Raw genomic sequence first — 20,248 nt, 5'->3', positions numbered from 1 at the left:
TAAATTAATGATTGATGGTTCGTTCCAGGTCATGTCTTATAAGTGCATATAGAAACCTGGGATGTCATCATCTCACTCTTAAACTCACTCTTAAAACTTAATCTTTCCTTACTCTTTTTCCTTCTGCAACTCGTATGAATGTGTGTGTGCGTGTGTTTGTGTTAGATATTAGCTTTATGTGTTAGTAGCCTATATAATCAATAAAGTATTTGTTTGTATATGAAAAGAGAAGTATTACTTGTTGTGCTTACGAATTTATTGTCTTGAACTTCGATCTAAGTTATCTATGCTTTTACCCTTAATTTACTTCGTAATTTTTTGTTAGCTGGGGATTATTCTTTCTTGGCCAGGAAGATATTATATTTCTTAGAGTTAATAACTGTTTATGCTTTCTGTTCATGGGATGAACTGATAGACTAATCATACTATTGATTCTGCAATAGTAAATTCTGAAAATAATTAAATTATTAATTATTGATCATAATTCGTTATGAATAATAATTAATTAGATTTATACGGGCGTATAAACGCTACAGATGTTTTAAAAATGGTTTCTAAAAGGTTTACAAACATTTTTTAAGCATTACCCGATACCTGATATATTATATGATAGATATAATGTGTGTTACAATAAACTGTATCACATGAAACTCCGATAACATCAGCAATTTTCATTCAAGCAGCTGATTTCTGTAAATTAATGTAAAACTAAATGTATATTGCAGCACAGGGTGAAGTCTCAACACTACATTTAAGGCCTGTCTCATATAGACACCTGTCTCAAATACAAGCCGGTGCAGTTCGGCGATTTGGGAAAATAAAAGCCCAGGCTATTATTTGAAGTTTTACGGTAGTTATATAGATTTGATGAACTGTGTCTATGATCAGTTTGTAATATTTAGCGCTGTAAATGCTAAGCAGGATAATAATCACAAAAATGACACATTCTGCATGTGTATTATTTTTAAGAATTCTAGCACATTGTTTGTCTTTGGTCAGTTTCAGAGGGAGAGAAGCTGAATCTGGTTGTGTGTGGAAGTGACGGCACATTAAAATCCTCCATATCAGAGCTGATCAGAAGATCAGACGAGGAGCTTCATGGGCGTCTGGTCAGTCTGGTGGAGCTTCCAGCTCTCGTTCAGCTCTCAGAGGAGGAAGTGATGCGTCAGACTCTCCGCTGTGTGTCTCTCTGTGATCCTGGAGTTCATGTTTTCCTCCTCACAGTTCCTGAAGCTCCACTCAATAATGAAGATAAAGAAGAAATGGATGAGATCCAGAGGATATTCGGCTCCAGAATCAACAAACACATCATGATCCTCATAATGCAGAATTCAGAGCATCAGACAGCAGAGCTCAATGAAGAAACACAAGCTGTCATTGAGAGTTTTGGAGGACGACAAGAATATTTTAGACCCACCACACAAGTGTCCACGTTGATGGAGAACATCGAGCAGATGGTGGAAGAAAACCAAGGAGAGTTTTTCTCCACAAAAACATTTTGAAGGCGCAGGTGAAAAAAGAAAAAGACAATCTACAGAGCAAATACCACACAGAAATAGACAGACTGATGAACACAATAGAGAATGAAAGACAAAATCATGATAAAGACAGACAGAGAAGAGAAGAATTTAATAAGATAGAAGAACGATTTAAAAAAGAAATAAAAGAGAGTGAGGAGCTCGAGAGAAAAATACGAGACAAGATGAGACGAGAACGAGAGACATTTAAACAAGAAAAAGAAAAACTTCAGATCTCATACAACACAGAAATAGACAGTCTGATGAACAGAATACAGAATGAACGACAGAATCATGAAAAAGAGAGTAAGAGAAGAGATGATGAATATGCAGAAAGAGAAGAACGATATAAAATCCAGATGAGAAGAGAACTAGAGAAATGGGACCAGCAGAAACTGGAGGAAAGGACGAGAAGAGAGAGAGAAAAACAGAGTTGTGATGAACAGATTCAGAGACTGAAGAGTGAAATGGAGGGAATAATCAGAGAGAAAGAAAGAATAGAAAGAGAGAGACAAGGACAACTAGAGGATTTAGAGAAGAGACTGAAAGAAGAAATACACATTAGAGAAGATCAACAACAAAACTTTGAAGAAAAACTGAAGAGAATTGGAAGACAAATAATTAAGCATCTATTTCACAGACTCCATGTTGAAGTCAAACACCTCAACAAACTGAGAGCTTCAGATGTTCTTCAGATAACCAAACATTCATTACAGTCCCATGAGTCTTGTGCTGAGGAGGAGCTGATTCAGACTTTCACACAAAAACTACTGATGTTGAACTACAGAGGAAGATGCATTCATGCTAAAGAGACCAGTGAAATGTCTTTGTCTAATGAAGGAAACAGTCAATCTGAACTCATTCACCCGATGGATGTTCAGATGGCCGTATTTCACTGTGCTGACGGTCTCCTGAAGCAGCTGATGGTCACTAAACTGTCCCAGTGTCAGTACGCTCTGCCTCTGCTTGTTCCTGATCCATTCACTCAACAGATTGAGTTTCCTCTCTGGACATTCAGACAAATCAACAAGAGCTGGAAGAAGAGAAACACCAACAATGAAATCACCAGTCAAACCCAGCCGATCTGTAAGGCAGAAACCCCAATGGTGTTTTTCTTCAGGTTTGGCTCTGTGTCTTCATCCAAGTCTGAGCTGATGAACAAGCTGATCAATGATAAACACAACATGTTCTTCCACAAGTACTGCCCAGGCAGCAGCAGATCCAGAGTCCTGATGGATGGAGTGGTGGAGATCGCCTGGTTCTGCCCCTCTGGATCATATGATGATACATTCACTGACTGTGTTGCGTTCTGTAATCTACATGGTGATGCAGGAGACCATGAGAAACAGCTGCAGATCCTCACTGAAATGGCCTCAGTCAATGTTGTTCTTCTTCCACAATTGGACAAATATGACAAACATGCTGCAAAGATACAAAACCTGTACAAGGAGTCAAAACCACTCATTTGTCTATTTACTGAGAATGTTTCAACCATCACTGAGATACGGAGAGGAAAATACATAATTGGTCTGAAAGACAGAAATCAGTCAGATGTATCTGAAGAACTCAGAAGAGCAATACATGTTTGTCTCTCAGAATCATCTTCCACTTTCAGACTTGAAGATGTGTCCAAACACTCAGACATCAGAGTACATGAGGAAGATGATGAAGACTGCAGGAGAGGAAGAGAAGCTGCACAGCAGATGATGAGTTTACTGGAGAAGAAAGATCTGACAGAAATCAAATAATCATTTCTGCCTCATCAGGGGAAACTGTGGCATCAGTGGAGTCAGAAGAACAAAGAACTACATCAACCTCAAGGAGAAAATATAGAAATGGTAACAAGTGGGAAAAAAACAGAGATGAAGATAATCCGTGAAAAACAGCATGAATGTGACATTGGCAAATTTGTGATGCAATTCCTTAAAGAAATAAACTCAGATGCTAAACATGAGAAGATGTTTTTTCTCAAATGGCTCAGAATCCTCCTGGATGAACACACATCGGCTGACCTTTCTGCTCTACTCCACAAGTATGATAAAACATGGTCAGAAGTCTTAAAACTGGAATACAGTTATAAATCTGAAGAACATAAAGCTAAACAAACTGAACTTGAGAGAATATCTGAAGATCTTCAGGCTACAGGCTTTGGTTTGGAGCACATCATGAGGGAGATCGGTCAGATCTATGAATCATGTTCATCTGTGAAGAAGAACAAGAAAGACCTGCAGGTTCACTTCTCTTCTCTCCCGAGTCTTGCCGCAGAGATGATGATCTGTGGATTTCCACTGGAGCTGATGGATGGAGATGCTGCTCATGTTCCTGTGATCTGGATCTCTGCTGTTCTAGATCAACTCGTCCAGAAACTGGGAGATCAGACCAGAGTCTTTGTGCTGTCAGTTTTAAGGGTTCAGAGCTCTGGGAAATCCACCATGCTGAACGCCATGTTTGGGCTCCAGTTTGCCGTCAGTGGTGGCAGGACCACCAGAGGAGCGTTCATGCAGCTGGTCAGAGTCTCAGACGAGATGAAAACACAGATGAACTTTGACTATATTCTGGTCGTTGATACTGGGGGGCTTCGTGCTCTAGAACTGGCTGGAAGATCAACACAGCATCATGATAATGAATTGGCCACATTTGTTGTTGGTCTTGGAAATCTGACATTGATCAACATCTTTGGAGAAAACCCATCTGAGATGCAGGACGTTCTTCATATTGTTGTTCAGGCCTTCCTGAGGATGAAGAAGGTCAGACTGAATCCCAGCTGTGTGTTTGTGCATCAGAACTTTTCAGATGTCACAGCTGGAGAGAAATACAAGGAGGGAAGTAGACGACTGCAGGAGACACTGGATGAGATGACAAAACTCGCTGCTAAAGAGGAAGTCTCTGATGCAGAATGTTTCAGTGATGTCATTAGATTTTATGTGAAGTATAATGTGATGTATGTTGCTCAGCTCTGGGAGGGAAGCCCACCAATGGCACCACCAAACCCAAACTACTGTGAGAATATCCAAGAACTGAAGGAAACTATTATGTCCCATGCCTCAAAATCACATGGAATGAGGCTGATAGACCTAAAAGATCGTGTTAAAGACCTCTGGGAGGCTTTACTAAATGAACGATTCGTCTTCAGCTTCAGAAATTCTCTGGAGATTTCAGCCTACAGGAGACTGGAGACCGAATACAGCAAGTGGACCTGGAGTCTTCGCAGTGCCATGATGGAAACTGAGAACAAACTACATAACAAAATACAATATGGAGCAATTCATGGGGTTTATGAAACAGATCTTCATAGAGAACTGAAGAAGACAAGTGAAGAAGTGAAAAAATCAATGGCAGAATTATTTGAGAAAGACAAAGATAAAGATATGCTGATTCAATGGAAAACACCATTTGAAATCAAAATCAAAGAGCTTCAGGAAAACATTGTGAGAGAAACAAAGAGGAAATTAAACGAGATTCTTCAGCAGCGAGACCTGAAGAAAAAGATGGATGCTCATCATTAAGACACTCTCTATGTAAAGAGCAAAGAACTTGCCTTGAAACTCAAAGACAAAGCAAATTATAAAAACACACTAAAGAAAGAGTTTGATTTGTTTTGGGAACAGAGTGTGGAGATAGTCAGAGACACTACTGCAATCAAAGACATTGACATAATGAGAGATGTAAAACTCCTTCTCAGTGACATCGGTCATCTCCCTGATGACCACTGGAGGGAGAGCAGGGATATTTTCTCTTTGCCGTGTTATTCAGATTATGTGAAGGTAAAGAAATCTGTTAGAGCTTTCAGAAATTTTCAGAAATACTGTCATGGAGCAACATCAACTGCCATTTTTGATGAGATCATCTGTCAGACAAAGAAAGAGCCCATTGAGCAGAGCATCTACAAGAAGACTGCCAGAGATCTGAGAGATGAAATGAGATTAAACAGTAAATCACTGAATGGAAACAGATCAAATCTGGAGAAACACATTGTCAAGTGTATTTTACTGTGAGGTGCCCACACTTGAAAAGGACCAGACTTGGGATTTCACTCAGAATAATATTTATTTTGATCAGTTGATGGTAGCAATGCAGTAGGATCAGTAACAGGTGAAAAACCTTTAAATAAATAAAAGAAAAAGAAAAAACAAACATTTGAAGTAATCAGGTATTTTCCCAATACAGGAAAGGACAAATGCATTTTTACAGGCAACACAGCTTGGTACTTTTACTCTGCATTTTACAAGCAACACTATACCAATTAAAGCATTTGGTCTTATCAGTTGTCAGTTTCTCTTTTTTAAACCATGCAGTATTAATTTCTTTCAAACTACACCTGTAACATTAACACATTTAACACATTAAATACCAAACAGACAAAACAGACAAAACAAACAAAGGATCCAAACGAGAGTCTGTGAAACAAGAGTCCATGTGAGCTTACTGATGTGAGCTTATCAAAAGCCACACCTCCACCGGGTTAGCACGACACACATCCTGAAGACACTGGCAGAAGAGGAGGATTTTAACAAATACATGAACTACATTCATAATCCCAGAGATCACTTCAAGAGTTTCATCAGAGATGAAGTCAGTTGGTACATCACTGATAAGTTCAGTGTCATTGTTTTACCCAGGATGGAGGAGAACATTAAACTCCTGCAGCATAAGATCATGAAAGCTGCACATGAATCTACTGAACATGTTGAAGAGTTTTACACAGAAGCTTTCAGATGAACAGATCTTCTCTGAAAAACACCTCAGTGGAGTCAAACATGATGATGTTGATGACTTCAGCCTCCTAGAGGATGTGATAGGACATGAACTTCCTGATATAAAGACTGACATCAGCAGTAGATTCAACACAGAGTCATTTCCAGTAAAGCTGGACAGTAAACTCAGGCCAGATGAGCTTCTGGTTGATCACTTCTGTCAGTGCTGTTGGGTTCAGTGTCCGTTCTGTAAAGCCATCTGCACCAACACCATAGAAAACCATCATGGAGATCACAGTGTCCCTTTCCACAGAGTGTGGGGAATTAATGGATCATATTACAGCTCAACACAGAATCTCTGTCCTTATATTTGCACAAATTTAGTAGCAAGTCATCAGGATTTTAATACACCACATGGAAGGTTTAAATATAGAGACTACAGAAGAGCAGGAGGAGATTATGCAGACTGGAGCATCAGCCCTGATCTCTCTGAACTGCCCTACTGGAAGTGGTTTATGTGCAGATTCCAGAAAGATCTGGAAAAACACTACAGTAAAACATTTGAGGGGAGTGGTGAGATTCCAGATGAATGGAGAAAATACTCAAAACAGGACACTATTGAGAGTTTAGATAAATACATGTAATGAAGCAGATAAAGAATGAGATGTCTCCTCTCAGATTCAGATCACAGATATAATCAAATACACCAGAAGAGAGTTAAAGACAAGATCCAGTTCCTCATACATGATGTGAACTACAAAACAACATATTTCTGAACATATGCCTAAATGATAAAGCTCAAAATGCTTGATGAATATTAGAGTTTATTACTAATCAAAACAGCTTAATCTCCATCATGAACTGAAAAAGATCTGTGATATGAATATTAATGATAGATTGTTGATTTATTATTGAAGTGCATATATGAATGTGTTTGATAAGCTCAGTGCTGATGATCAAACGGTTGGAGGAAAGTGTGAGAAATAAACGGCAAATTAAACATCTCAGAGCCGTCGATCTGATTTATATCAAAATTACTCCAGTGGAAACTACTTCACTCAAAAATGTTCACATCACTGAGGACACATCATGAATGTACTGACCTTGTCCAGTGTCCTTTTACACTTGTTTAATACAGACCTCGTATTATGAAAAATTTAGTTTTGACTTGAAATGAATTGAAATGATCAAACTGAAATGATCCATAGAAGATTTTCATTTGCTGACAGTATTTCAGTCTTTACTCAAATTCATTACTTAGACATTCCTAAAATATAACTTATGAAAATAATGTTTATTACACAATACTGTGATCAAAATCTCTAATGCTGCCCTCAAACTCTCGCTGATAACCTTTGAACTCCCACTTCTGCCCAGTGTGTGTCTGAACAACAGGTCAACGGGACACTAAAACACAGCGTGAATCTGACACATGAGAAAATGTGTGCGTTTACTTGCAGAAAGATTTGTGTTGATGATTAACGAAGGCTACAAGAACACATCTGTCAAAACAGAAATGCAGTGCAATTCCAGTGGACTGTGTTAGAACAAGGTTTATAATAAAAATAAAAAAAACAAGGAACTCCCGCACACTATAAGCACTTGCAAATGAGTATCAAAATTGTATTAGCAACGTTTCGGTCTCACGACCTTCATCAGGCAGCACTAGGTTTATAAAAGTTGAAAAGACAAAACTGTTATCAAAACCAGTGGGCAATTACAGTTCATGTTTGTATCATTCTCTGTTCAGTGTCACAAGAGTTCATCAGTATCATTTCACACTGATTGTCTAAATGAACAAGTTATAGAAACTTGTTAGCACACATCAGCTCTAGCTTTGGGTTTTCCAGCTGACCTGAATTTAACACAATAGATGAGGAAGAGCTGATTCTGATGTAATTTAACACAATAGATGAGGAAGAGCTGATTCTGATGTAATTTAACACAATAGATGAGGAAGAGCTGATTCTGATGTAACTGCAACACAAAGCCTTTTAATAACACTCTTACAGTGGAAATGAAGCAGTCAAGTTAGTATTATTTAGTAAATGGATTTGCACTGCCGCGTCTTCTCCTCCTTCAGCGTCTCATCATCACCTCTCCAGTGCAGTTCCAGCGCTGGTTTCCAGTAGATGTTTCGTTCCACACATAAGAACAAATCTGGTAACTGTGGAGACACAGCTGTGGTCTTCCTGAACACTTTCTCTGTTATTGAATTTCTATGGGTATTTACAGAGATATCCTCAGTCAAGTTTTCCCAGAGCTCAGGGAAGAACTAGAGCTTTCTCTGGCTATGATGGCAGACTTTAGCCACTGATACGAACACCACAGATCATTTTCAGCTAAATCTGCTTCATTCATCTCTGTATTCAACACCAGATTAGTCTGTTACTGGCTAAAGCTCCAGTCACTCTCCATGGTGCTGAATCGGTCGGATCTGCTGTCCGTGGTGCTGAATCTGTAGACGCTCCATTAAGTCAAGTCAAGTCAAGTCATCTTCATTTATATAGCGCTTTTAACAATGTAGATTGTCTCAAAGCAGCTTTACAGAGATAAGCGTATAATTTAAGGTAACAGAGATTGTTTCGGCTTTACAGCAGAGTTAAGTTATTTCCATCTAAAGTTAGTTTTAATTGATTTGGTTCCGTCGCAATGATCATTTGTTATTCAATTAGGGGCCGCTAAGACGACACCATTCTCTCTACACAGACTTTAAACGCGAACCTGTGAGAAACGCTGATGGCGTTCACATGCGCATTTAGAATGGGTTCTATAGTTATGTGCGTTTGAATATACGCAGGTTTGGAAATCCCTACAAGCCAAGCCTAAACAAAATACTTGTTTTTCCTTATAAATTTTGATAAGGAATTTTATTTGTTGCTTTGGGGTAGGACCGCGAGACGAATTTTCCCGACAACGGCTTATCTGTAGAGTGGTAGTGGGATCCTCCATAGGGAGAGACTAGTTGGCACTTCAGCACTGCGTTGTCATCGGTCCAGGTGAAGGTCCTTCGTCAGATCTGGATACGGCCTGGATCCGGCAGGCTGCAGGAAAAACCTTGGGATAAACACAGACACTAAAATTAGATATAAGAGGCCTGTCCATCCTTTCCTTTAATGCTGTAATAATATCAACAAATCTGTATGGACTTATCCTAAATGTAAATTCTCGCATGTTTGTAGTTTTTGCAAGGATCCGCACCTGAAATCGCTCTGCCCTCAACACTGCAAACCTGCGACGCGAGGAAAGCCTCCATTACTCGCCAACACTCTCCAGCTTTCTTTTATCTCACCCAATGTCTATTTTGTTCATCATTTAATCACTGGACTTTCTCAAGGGCTTTCGGTCAGTGTCCTTTCTTCTCTGTCTACTCTGTAAAAAGAGATGAGTAAAAAAAAACAAATATGGATGATCAGCATTTATTATCTTTTTGCTCTTAGTTATTACAGTCTCATGAAAATGAAAGCTTTAGCGTAAGTTCTGCCAGGAAGACTCAATCAGCGCGTCACATATTACCCCACTTTTAACCAATCATGTGCTAACACTCGCAGTATAAAAGATTGGTACTTACATTTGTCTTAGTTCGCAGATGCTGACGCTGCCAATTACCTCTATCCTCCCCAACCACCACCAGGATGGTCCCTTCCTTTACCTCCAGGGGGTCGGCTGCGGCCCTGCCTTCGTCTTCAGGCAGGATATGCAGCTTCCCCTTCATCCTCTGCATTGCGTGCTAAGGACGGGGCCTACGCCAAAGAACTTTATACATGTATTCATGTATTATACATGTCATTTTGGAATGATATGCTGAAGTTACCTGCGGTGTCAACCCCCCTCCTTCCTGCCACCAATCAACGCGCCCCTCATTTGCATTATTACAATGACCGTCCACGACAGCCAAAATATCGCATCAGATCTCGCGAGACAATAATGCCTTCAGAAATAAGGGTCAGAGGAGCTCTGTGTTTATTTTTTTTCCACTTTTTTTTTTTAGAAGGGTCTGAAAGACTATAATAGAGCGTGGGTATCCAAGGTAATACTAGGTTATGACTCTTTTAAAAATGAAATGTTTTCAGTAAATTTTGAGCTGCAGGAGAAACTCAAACACAGACTTCAGGAATCAGCTCATGAATCTCAACAATGGTGACAAAATATGAATATAAACATGCAATACTACTCTATAGGTACTCAAGATTAACATGAGATTGAGTGAAAATGAGCATTTCACCCCCCCTTTAATCTTTTGTTTTTTGTGATGTTCAGAGTTGATATGTATCTCCAAAAAGTCTTTAGTTTTATTATATTTATAAAAGAAAGATAGGCTGTACCGAGTCTTTCTGGAAAAAAACGAGCGGCTGGAGGCGTGCCGTGTGGGCGGAGCTAAAGCTGTGCTAACGTGCCGAGCTAACAACACACAGAGACATTTGAAGCAGTTTTACTCACCGCCCGGTTCCAACGCACGACCGCAAAACTTTATCATTGTGACTGCTCGATCCTTAAGCATTAGACGATCTGCAAATCCGTCGATCTGGGCTTTGTTGATAAAACAATCATCGTCGAAATGCAGGGAACAAACAGTCTTGCACAACCTCCGTTGATGCTCTGGAAAAACAAACTCCATCCACTGGTGCCTTAACGCTGGGTTCTTTGGGAATCTGTGCCGGGTTGTCTTGCCCTGGCAACCAAAAACCCACCTATTTGGTGACAAGCCGAGCATAGCGCTTTGATGGGCGTACTGCTTCCGCTCTTTTGCTCTGGTCTACGGTTGCGCGCGCGCCTGCGTCCTTCCGGAGAAGTGCCCTTAGGACCCATATAAGGAAATTCCGCTACATCTGACGTCACACATGCCCATACTCGAAAAAAAAACTTTCCGAAACTTGTGACAAACCGGAAGGAGTATTTTTGGAACAAAAAATACTCCTTCAAACGTACAACTTAACTATTCAAACTTTGTCCATGTTTAGCATGGGAATCCAACTCTTTAACAGTGTAAAAAACTCAGTATGCATGAAATAGCATTTCACCCCCCCTTTAAGATTAAGAGCAAAAAATGAAAGCAAAGCTTTTGGTTTGTCGTCATTGTTGAGAATCATGTGCTGATTCTTGATCTCTGTGTGAGTCTGTTTATTACCCACCAGATTGACTTTAGTTCTGTCAGACGTCTACTTAAGTTATTGTTGAGAATTAACAGATGTTTAGATGTTAATGCTTCATTTGAAGTCACCAGAATCGTGATTAGTGTCAGCTTTATTTGGTGTTTATGAAAAATAATAGGTATATTTTATTTGGTATCCCATAAAAACTTTAAAATAAATAAAACAATGCATATAAATAAATAAATAAATACAAACTAAATGTATTAATTTGCAGCCAATCACGTCATGCCTCTTGTCTTTTTCAAATACTGCATTTACCGAGCTTTCACGAGTTAGTCTGTGGATTTGCCATGATCGCCGTCCTTCATGGGTTACAGAAAGTTGATGTATACGAAAAAATGTCATATAGACTACTTGGTTTTGGAGAAAGTGGAGTAAATACTTGACATTTATTAAAGGTAAAGGATAATAACACTAATAGTGAGACACAAAATAAGAGTGGCTTTAATATAGTTGGTGAGTGTAACTAACTTTTTCACATTGTAATTGTACTTGTTTAATTATTTAGTTATTTTGGGGGATTTAGTCTAGCAATCCCCTTGTTGTTGTTTTTTTTTAATTATTATTTTTTTTTTTTTACTTTCGGTGCCATTTTAGGATGCCAAATTGCTTATTCTAACTTGTGTTAGTGAGAAAAGAGAGACTGTGGAGTGATACCCAAATTATAAAATGGTGTTTAACAGGTGTCACTGAGTCATTAACTTATCATTAACAAAAAACAATCAAACAAACACAATTTTCTTCTTTAAAACACTTTTATTAACTCCATTGATCATTTCTAAAGGAAAGTAAATGAGTTAAAGTAGCTTGTTTCTTCTATTGATTTTGTACATGCTTCAGTTCACACACACAAACGGCTTATTTGTTAAACATGGGTCATCATTCCAGTTGCCATCTGTTGCAAGATAGAACAAAATATTTGTTTTAATCATTTGTGTATTATGAAAAATACAAAAATTGAAATAATGTTTATTTCGTTTTTAGATAGTTTATGAGCATTAACAGCAGTTCCTTACAGTCATGGTTCATCTCAAGGCAGTTCTGTCCATGAAGGTTATCGGGCTGGTAAGGCGACCATATTTCAATGTTCATTTCGGTTCCATCACTCCAGAGCCAAACTCCCTCCTGTGAACAGAAGAGAAAAAAGACATTGGGCCCTATCTTGCACCCAGCGCAATTGACTTTGTACACCGACGCATGTCTCATTCCTATTTTGCACCCGCGCAAAGCGCGCTTTTCCCTCCACAGAAGCACGTCGCTAAACTAGGGAATGAACTTGCGCTCCCTGGGCGGTTCAGCGCAAAAAAAGGAGGCGTGTTCCGACGCAAACGTTCCTTCATGCTATTTTGCAGGTTTAGAAAACAATTGCGCCACTAACCAGGAAAAAATAGTTTAAAGTCAGTGGCGCGTTGCGCATGTTAATCATATGCTATTTTAAGGGTGCATGCTTGGCCATAATCAATGTAGCGTGTGCACAACGTGCATACACTTTGATTCTCTCATCTACACAGAAGCAGCAGTTTCATTTTTGCAAATCATACATTATTACGATAGATAGATAGATAGATAGATAGATAGATAGATAGATAGATAGATAGATAGATAGATAGATAGATAGATAGACAATTTATTATAAAAGCATACATCTAGCTTACACATTTACCCAAATTATCATACGCCTTTTCAACCGAAGTTAATTTGGGTGTGTTTCTCCATCCCCAACGTCCCTGACGAGAGTGTTGCTCTCCTCGGCTGTGAACCGATCCTGGCGCGCGCCTGGCAAATCCGCCGTTACAATAGGAATCCACTTTAGAAAAAGCGCGTTGGTCTGATTGGTTTATTTCACGTTACGCCCAAACCACACCTATGAATAATGAAGCTGCTTCAGACCAACCCATTTTAGATTTGCGCCTGGCGCAAGAGTCATTTATCCTGCCGGGAAAATAGCAACAGCGCCCAAGACCCGCCCACACAGTTACTTGCGCTTTGCGCTTTGACACTTATCTTTCAGATCGTTAAAATAGGGCCCATTGTGTTTATGTCCAGAGCTCATATGGCTTAATTTTATCTTTATTCATCTAAAAGATTATTTCGCATTAGCATTAACCCCGTCTCCACTTTAAAAATGTCAGAAATCTAAACAGAAATGAACAGAAATTATTTCACAGAAAGGGTATCAGTGAAGAATATGTGAAGAATATTTAAGACGGCTAAATTGCTCAATTATCTCTTATCAGCCATTCTATTTCACATTAAGTTTCACAATAGAAACACTCATGTGTTTTTAGCTTTTTTTTTTTTTTGGTCCTCAGAATAGTTAGTTTAGGGCAATTGGCAATTATGCATTTAAAAATAAATAAATAAATAATGTAATGTAACTGTAAATGCCCAGTAGCACAAAAAGCATGATCAAAAAAAAAAAAGAAAAAAGAATTGCATACATGAACAGCATCATGGCCTCCGATCCAGGCACGAGTTGTGGCCTGAGTTTCGGATCTAATCAGCTTCTGTATAAAAGTGTACTCCTCGTGGCTGTGCACAGAAGCAAGGTTCCCATCAAACTGCAAACATAATTTCTGTAGAGACATGAGCAAACGCAAATATTTATAAAAAAATAAAAAATAAAATAAAAAAGTGTTATTTTGAATTAATTTTCCAAACTCTGTGACATGCCATCAAATTAATTATTGTACAAATGAAGTCTAAAATCTGCCTTTTGAGACGGGACTACTTTTGTAGAAAAGGTTCTGCTTATACTGTATATATAGATTAGAAATAACTAATCTAGTTTTTAAGTGATCCTAACACACTACTCTCATGATAACATGAAATGTGTTGTGTCTGTATTTTCCTAGTTAACATTTTTTTATTTTTGTTTTTAAACTGAGGAACAAGTTGAAATTATTTTCCTGCAATAATTGACGGGTGTCACAGATGTTTACAGAGCTTAAGTTGTATTTAACCAAAAATATACTTATATGATTTGTATGTCATATTACAAGCTGAATGTATCATACCTCTGCATTAATCCACATTTGAGCGTTATTGAAAAACTTGAAGCATCTGCATCCAAAGGCAGTCCATCCTGCCCAACAGACTGTTAAAGGGAAGTCTTGTATGTTATTATTTTTTATTTATTTTTTACTAATTCATGTAATTAAATTAATAACTTTCATTTAAAGGTACAGTGTGTAACTGAGATATACACTCACCTAAAGGATTATTAGGAACACCATACTAATACTGTGTTTGACCCCCTTTAGCCTTCAGAACTGCCTTAATTCTACGTGGCATTGATTCAACAAGGTGCTGAAAGCATTCTTTAGAAATGTTGGCCCATATTGATAGGATAGCATCTTGCAGTTGATGGAGATTTGTGGGATGCACATCCAGGGCACGAAGCTCCCGTTCCACCACATCCCAAAGATGCTCTATTGGGTTGAGATCTGGTGACTGTGGGGGCCATTTTAGTACAGTGAACTCATTGTCATGTTCAAGAAACCAATTTGAAATGATTCGAGCTTTGTGACATGGTGCATTATCCTGCTGGAAGTAGCCATCAGAGGATGGGTACATGGTGGTCATAAAGGGATGGACATGGTCAGAAACAATGCTCAGGTAGGCCGTGGCATTTAAACGATGCCCAATTGGCACTAAGGGGCCTAAAGTGTGCCAAGAAAACATCCCCCACACCATTACACCACCACCACCAGCCTGCACAGTGGTAACAAGGCATGATGGATCCATGTTCTCATTCTGTTTACACCAAATTCTGACTCTACCATCTGAATGTCTCAACAGAAATCGAGACTCATCAGACCAGGCAACATTTTTCCAGTCTTCAACTGTCCAATTTTGGTGAGCTTGTGCAAATTGTAGCCTCTTTTTCCTATTTGTAGTGGAGATGAGTGGTACCCGGTGGGGTCTTCTGCTGTTGTAGCCCATCCGCCTCAAGGTTGTGTGTGTTGTGGCTTCACAAATGCTTTGCTGCATACCTCGGTTGTAACGAGTGGTTATTTCAGTCAAAGTTGCTCTTCTATCAGCTTGAATCAGTCGGCCCATTCTCCTCTGACCTCTAGCATCAACAAGGCATTTTCGCCCACAGGACTGCCACATACTGGATGTTTTTCCCTTTTCACACCATTCTTTGTAAACCCTAGAAGTGGTTGTGCGTGAAAATCCCAGTAACTGAGCAGATTGTGAAATACTCAGACCGACCCGTCTGGCACCAACAACCATGCCAGGCTCAAAATTGCTTAAATCACATTTCTTTCCCATTCTGACATTCAGTTTGGAGTTCAGGAGATTGTCTTGACCAGGACCACACCCCTAAATGCATTGAAGCAACTGCCATGTAATTGGTTGATTAGATAATTGCATTAATGAGAAATTGAACAGGTGTTCCTAATAATCCTTTAGGTGAGTGTACATATGACAGTTTATCTGTTCAATAAAACACCTTACTAACCACTATCTAACTTCAGCCACTAACTAACCACTAACTTACTTCTTTCACTAACTAACTACTAAGTAAGCACTGCCACTAACTAACCACTAATGTAAGACTTGATTTTCCAGCTAAGACAAAAGCTGAGATAAAACTCATCCTACAATAAAGCCATAAAACGCACCCTTGACAGAAGATCGCAAAGAAAGAGCACAGGACATTGTTTTGTCCAAACTTTTCTCGTTTCTTATCTCTGTATCCCCCTCTCCCTCCACCCTTCCTCTTTCTCTGAGTCAAGTCACCAAAAGTTCACTAAAAATGTCTATATATCACATATGATGTATCTTGTGAATCATTGTTTTTCCTTTTCATGTTTGGTATTATTTTAAGTGTGATTGGTAAAATGGTATTAATTTCATTGCAGTCATTGGTATAATGAGAAAGATTGAGAACTTAGGAGAATTTTGTTCTCCTCTTTGGGTGAGGACTCTCTCCTCTCCCCCGGAACCAGGTGTTCCCTTTCGTGGTCACTCCGAGTTACGTCGGATGACGAAAAAAATGGGGTTTCGCTTAGAAAGCCTATTACCTTCGAGTATAGAAAACGAGCCAATGGCAATGAAATGCCATGGGTCTGCGGAATTTGCATAGCGTAACTCCGCCCCACCTCGTGGGTATATAAGGAAGTATACGAGCAACATGCAGATATGTTTTCGCTTCGTAGCCGAGAGCTTTTCTTCACTCCTGTAAGCCAAAATCCTGAGTTTACTCTTTCTCTTCTTCATCCTTCGGGACGAGCGACTCTCTGGTGATGGTGTGGAGTTTTTCCTCTCACAAAAAGAGCTTGCACACAGCACGTCTTTTTAAAGATGCCTCGTCCGTGCACTTCTGGTTGCGGTCGCAATGTTTCCTCTTCTGATGGGCACAATCGCTGCTTTGTGTGTTTGGGCATTGATCACGCTAAAGCAGCGCTTGTGGATGACTCATGTTCTCACTGTGGGAACATGACCATCTGCACGCTACGGTCGAGACTCAATGAGCTCATGCGAGTGAGAGTCCCCTCATCCACACCCCGATCTACGGTCTCCCCGAGAGGCTGTACTTCGGCTGGTGGCCAGGGTGACCTGAGGGTGACGGTGTGGAATAAACCGCCGACTCGTGAGAAACACAATCCAACCGACACGATCTCTGTGCAGCATTGGGTCCATAATGAATTAATAACTGAAAGTATGGATACTCAGAATAATCAAAGATCTAAATTAAGTCATAATCAATATTAATAAGAAACACTATCTAAATTTGATTATCATTTGAAATTGGAGTCAGATTAAGTGTAACTAACCAACCTCTGCCACTATCTAACCTCTGCCACTAACTAACCACTAACTAACCTCTGCCACTAACTAACAACTACCTAACCTCTGCCACTAACTAACCACTACCCAACCTCTGCCACTATCTAACCTCTGCCAGGTTTACCATAGTGTATATATTTAAATTTTATTTTAACACAGAAACATCATGATGTGAAGAGATAGACATTTAAGATTTAGCACTCTTCCTAGTCACTAATAAGTAATTTTACATTAAAGCTACAATATGTAAGATTTTTGTAATAAAATATCAAAAAATCCCTTGCACAGTGTGATATATCTTTCCTACAGTTGTGTACTTACAATCTCCCAAAAGTTCCCAAAGATTTTTAATTTCAGAGAAATTCCAATTTTAAATAATGGCTCATCCCTGTTCACTCGTCTCCTGTCAATGACGTAATATCAGCGTTATCCCAGGTTTCCGCTCGTACTGCCATAGTAACCATGGCGACAACTGCGTTATATAGCTCAACATGATGAAATGCTAGAATATGATTAGTACGTTATTCTAATGTTGATCTAGCTCACTGCTAGTCTCATACAGCCAACAAACTAACACATAGAATACCATTATAACTTTCAACACACTCAAATGCAGTTTAGTGTGAAAGTGTAGAGCAAGTGAAACAGTGCTGTATTACCTCACAAGTTTCATTTGTCTAATAAACTGACCTGTGTGAGTATTAATTCAGCACTTGCGGGTAGTTCAGTAGAAACGTCTGTATTCCTATATATTCGCATAGGAGACGCTGATGTCTGTCTCTCATTAGCAATCGCACCCTGCTTCATACCACAGTCATGTTAAAAACAGCAATGTATTCACTTATTCATAAACATTATTTCCCATAAACATTATTAGATCCTTTGGTATGACGGCAAGTTCCATGATTCCGCTTATCAGTGCGTCATCACTGTACGCCTTTGTTAATATTGTAGCTTTAATTATGCAAACCTGTTTCCAGCAAAATGTTCAAAATGTTCAAAACATCCAAGATGCTCTTTAGAACATCTTTAAAGCATGCTGGAGAACGTGATCATCAGGTATTACACAGACTTGTTAAGGTAGAGAAATGCAAAGGTTTTGGACTTTTGGACTGTACTATACATACACATTGACAAGAGAAGTAGAAGACTAGAGAAACCTTACAGCCACAACGTTTATCTCCAACAGGATACGTTTCCTCTAAAAAAGAAATAAATACGACATTATTAAAACAGAACTGCTAGTAGCAGCAGCAGTAGTAGTGGAAGTGCTATACTATTACTACTACTACTACCAATAATAATAATAATAATAATAATAATAATATACTACGGATTAGCACATACATTTGTTTATGTTTTTATTGTCAAAAGTAATATTATAAATTCCTTCATAAAAATCAATAACTTTAGCTGATATAATTATATAATCGTTGTTGTTATAATAATTAAGAAGTATTACTAGGTTTGTTCATGTTAAAATATCAGTTATGATGTGAAACGTGGAATAATGGTCTTACCTGAAGCACTCAAAGCTACGAGAAGACAGAGAGACAGGTAGACAGTCCAGACCGCCATTGTTTCTCAAACAATACTGAAACAGAATTATACATAAATAATTGTTTCAAAGGTTAAATGGTTCAATTGTGTATTTACATGACACAAACCAGTTCAGTAGATGTCTGGATATTGCGTTGTGCAGCTCTGGGTTATCTTTATATACTGGAGGAGAGTTAGTTTATCAGCACCTGCTCATGTTCTCACATCCTATATTATAGTTTGTACTTGACCCACTTCTATATAGTAAAATCCCTCATGTTAAATCAACACTGCTCAGGGCACATATGGTCCTACTCTAGAGTGTTAAAGTAACACAGAAGCAGTGTTAAAGTTGATGAGATAATTAAGTGATTAATTAAGTGATGACTGATCATTAGTAGTGACACCTGATGTTAACAAGCAGAATCACTGAAGGACAGAGGAACAACAAGAACAGAAAAAAAGAACTACAACTAACTTCATACACAGAGTTCACACTAAACGATAATTAGCCCTGATTTTTGCTCGCCAACAGGTTTTGGGAGATCACCGACAAATGTCCGAAATCAAAATGCCTGGCAAATCGGTGCTCGTTCACGTGAGTGACAATCACACAGTGTGAATTATCAGACACAATCTGAGAGAATCACAGACGGTTCGCAGACGCCCGTGAGATATTTGGCATGGTAACTATCTGGACCTGTCGGCGATTCACAATCCTGCTGTGTGAATGTGTTCTGACTGAAAACTACATCAGCGATGACCTACAGAGATGAATAAAAGACAGCAGGATGTTCGGGGAGGAGTTATAGACCACAATATCAGTATTTTAATAGATCTATTTACAATCATATCAAACAGAAACAAAGCACAAACATTTGTTTGAGCAGCAGCAACAGCAGCACATTGCAGAATTATTTATTAACCCCAACTCTCTTTGCAGAAACACAATCCTGCTCTCGTCTCCCCAAACATTTCCTTTTTTTTTTCTTCTTTTTGCTGCAAATCAGCGCACAGAGAATTTGGATCGCAATCTTCTTGCAGGCTATAATTTTTAATAACAATTTACATCTCACGCACGCGTGATCTTGCGTTATTTCCTTATCACTTGTGTTTGGTTGTGAAACGTAGTTTGCGGACCTGACAGAAGTTGTTGGCAATTCTTTCTTTTGTAAAGTCATGCAGTGTGAAACCTCCTGTCGCCGATCCATCGTTCAGTGTGAACACACACACCAGCAACTGAATGTAACTCCGGATAGTTGTGCAGTGTGAACACACACACACCAGCAACTGAATGCTACCCCAGATAGTCACAGAGACCCGACTACTTTGAAAATGGTGCAGTGTGAACTCGGCATAAGATGAAATCTACTGAAGATAAAAGAAGACATTAAATCTGTGAAGATCTCAGCAGAGGAGGATTAAACAACTCCACAAACAGCATTACCAGCTTCACTTACAACTAACCAGACTGACTTTATTTCTGTCAGGCGTCTACAGAAACTCTTGCTGAGAATTAACAGAGGTTTAGATGTTGATGATTTAT

At 39.0% G+C, this 20,248-nt stretch overlaps 1 protein-coding gene and 1 pseudogene across 2 annotated transcripts in view; one reads left to right on the top strand and one right to left on the bottom strand.

The window, feature by feature from the left end:
- Positions 1-20,248, bottom strand: part of LOC308700561 (CD276 antigen homolog) — a 1,553,888-nt gene that overhangs the window by 1,063,262 nt on the left and 470,378 nt on the right. The window lies entirely within an intron of this gene.
- On the top strand, positions 1,703-6,855 carry LOC308687044 (interferon-induced very large GTPase 1-like; annotated as a pseudogene). Its single transcript has 2 exons — positions 1,703-5,496; positions 5,984-6,855. The product of its transcript is annotated as an interferon-induced very large GTPase 1-like (transcript).

The sequence above is a fragment of the Scardinius erythrophthalmus genome (genome assembly GCF_964197995.2).
Source record: "Scardinius erythrophthalmus genome assembly, chromosome: 1".
Lineage (NCBI taxonomy): Eukaryota > Metazoa > Chordata > Actinopteri > Cypriniformes > Leuciscidae > Scardinius > Scardinius erythrophthalmus.
This window is presented reverse-complemented; position numbering and strand designations above follow the sequence as displayed.